This window comes from Sinocyclocheilus anshuiensis, unplaced genomic scaffold (assembly GCF_001515605.1).
Source record: "Sinocyclocheilus anshuiensis isolate Anshui unplaced genomic scaffold, SAMN03320099.WGS_v1.1 scaffold784, whole genome shotgun sequence".
Classification (NCBI taxonomy): Eukaryota; Metazoa; Chordata; class Actinopteri; order Cypriniformes; family Cyprinidae; genus Sinocyclocheilus; species Sinocyclocheilus anshuiensis.
In genome coordinates this window covers 1,804,068-1,806,987 of record NW_015554160.1, presented here as the reverse complement: position 1 = coordinate 1,806,987, position 2,920 = coordinate 1,804,068, and the positions used below count along the sequence as shown (strand labels likewise).

Below are 2,920 nucleotides of genomic sequence, written 5' to 3'. Positions count from 1 at the left end.
AGAGTAGAGTAGACTTTAGTTTTCTTCTGCACGTTTCAAGAAACAGGCATGCACAGTTTGCTGAACGTACCTTCTTCCACGCGGACATTCTAGGTTTTCCTTGAGCTTGCGGCTACATGGTGAGGATGGCAGCGAAGTTTTGAGAGTGCATGTGCTCTGCAGCTGCGGTGCTCCCTGGAGCTGCTGTAGCGCTTGTCTGCGCCGCTGGATGGCGGAGTGCAGGACGTCGCACGCTCAGCCGCCATCATGGTGAGGTCGGAAGTACGACGACGCAAAGCAGCAGCAGTTTATGGCATATGTGTGCGATTTTCTTGCTCATTTTCTTATATGCGCTACATTTTAAATCCTGGATCCATATTAAATGTTTAAAATAGTCATAAATTAAAGATGGAAAACTTGAGCTGCGTCTTACCATTCACCACTGTTTACACCTGTTCGAAAAGTATTGTAATTATAATAATGGTGTGAAATTCTGTATACTCTTGAGGAAAAAGGTTATACATTTCTGCCGCTGATATGTCCGTCGGAAAAGAAGGTAAGAAAGAAGCACTGAATAAAACTGTATATTTAAATGTTTACAATGCTCACGTGCTAGATCCTTGTAAGTTACCCTGCACTTGCTTTTTGTTGACATCAGGGGCTTGATTATAAACGAGCTTTATTAATTTAGCTTCCATGCTTGGGATATAAAAAGTACTGTAAAATTATATACATGTTCTAAATTAGTATTACAGTCCAAGGTCCTGCAAAGACTATATCCTGGAGCCCAAAAGCAGAGTATGCTGCAACCTGCTGCCCAGGAGCGGAGCATACTTGCACCTGTGCCACCTGTAAAAAGACCTCAGTCCATCCCACCCAAGAAGTCAGGTCAGAGTTTGCTTCATACTTGCTTAAGTCATTAAAAGAATAGTTCACCCAAAAAATTTAAATGCACTCCCCTACTCCCCCTCGGGCCATCCACGATGTAGATTAGTTTGTTTCTTCATTGGAACAGATTTGGATAAATTTAGCATTACATCACGTTCTCACCAGTAGATCCTCTGCAGTGATTACTTGTGGATTATTTGACGTTTTTGTCAGCTGTTTGAAATCTCATTTTGACGGTACCCATTCACTTCTGACGATCCATTGGTGAGTAAGTGATTCTAGATTTCTCCAAATCTGTTCTAATGACGAAACAAACTCATCTACATCTTGGATGGCCTGAGGAGTGCATTTTCAGCAAATTTTCTTTTTTTGGGCGAAGTATTCCCTTGAAGTTTTAACAAAGGGAATTGACTGCTCTTTTTTCTCTCTCTCTTTTAGGTAATGAGAAGAGTACAGCTGTACAAGGCAAAAAGCTCTACACTGTTCTTCCTCCTCCTGAAGGCTACCTCATTAATAGTGGGGAGGATTTGGTCGCACTATCCAATCCAGATCCCACTGACTCCGAGGACAGCCCAGCCGGTGAGTTGTTAACAACTCTCTTGTATCTGATTAATAACACTTTATCTCTTAGATGAAAAACATCACCATCCCTCCTTTTATTTCTCTTTTAATCACACTCTCCAGCAGGAAATGGATATCAGTAGTTGTGGTGAAGTGATCCTGGTAATGCCTGCAAATAATACTGACATATTATTAGTCACTGCAGATAATATTAGCCATTCTGCAGCTGTATATTGATATCCTGATTTATATTTTACTTTTTAATTCTTTTGGCTGATGTGTTGTTGTTTTTTTAAAGTTTGGTGAATTTTTTTCTTTTCTTTTTTTTTGGTTTATTTTAATTGTGCATCTCTTGTTGTGGATCCAGATGATCAAATCACCAGAATAAAAACTCAGAATTAACAACCTTATTCAAAAACAGTTTGGATTTCTCATCTTGAAAAAGACTCAAAATGAGTAATTTGTATGTTTAAATCACACAAACAAAAGATAATCAGAGATTGAGATTATTTCAGATTATTGATTTGCTCTGATCATTTGTGACATTTTATTTTGACCAATTTGAGACTCTTTCCTGCTTCTCCTGTTCTATTGACAGGATGAGTTTACCAAAATGAGGGTCTGTTTAACATCCTTTGGAAATTTGTATTTGTCCTGTATGAAATTTAATTGTAATGCCATCCAAAATATGACAAAACCAAGCACCTTCTCCATAGGTGGTGACATTTTTTTATTACACTTTAATCATCCCACAATTGCGAGTCTTTTAATTCAGATGCAGTGTTTGGCTTAGTGTTCATGTTGTACTCCTCTCCTCTTTCACTAAAAAGCTCTGCAGATTTCCTCCTCCTACCATCTTTTTGTTGCTATTGATCTGAATAGACCTCAATGGACCTGCAGAGTGGCAAAACTTCGCTCACAACTCTCTCACACACACACTGTCCATGTTATGTCCACTTCACTCATCCCTCCTTTATTACAAACCGGTCTCATTGTATGAGCTGTATGCTGATGAGCTGAATCTTTGCTTCCTGCGGTGTGTTGCTCAGATGTGCGGTCAGTTCCTCGGCTCTGAATACAGATGAAAAAAATCAATAGCTCAGCACATCTCAGTGTGTTTGTATAGTCCTGAGGAGCTTGAAAAGCCTGCCGAAAACTACTGAAAGGGCAAAGGTGTGTGTGTGTGTGTAGTGTAGTGTAGTGTAGTGAAGTGTAGTGAAGTGAAGTGACATGTGGCCAAGTATGGTGACCCATACTAGGAATTAGTGCTCTGCATTTATCCCATCCAAAGTGCACACACACAGCAGTGAACACACACACACCGTGAACACACACCCGGAGCAGTGGGCAGCCATTTTAATTTTTTTTGCTGCGGCGCCCGGGGAGCAGTTGGGGGTTCGGTGCCTTGCTCAAAGGCATCTCAGTCATGGTATTGAAGGTGGAGAGAGCGCTGTACATTCACTCCCCCCACCTACAATCCCTGCCGGTACGA

The 2,920-nt window shown here is 40.8% G+C and overlaps 1 pseudogene; it reads left to right on the top strand.

The window, feature by feature from the left end:
- The first annotated feature begins 215 nt into the window (after positions 1–215).
- Positions 216–2,920, top strand: part of LOC107670886 (glutamate-rich protein 1-like) — a 7,001-nt pseudogene continuing 4,296 nt past the window's right edge.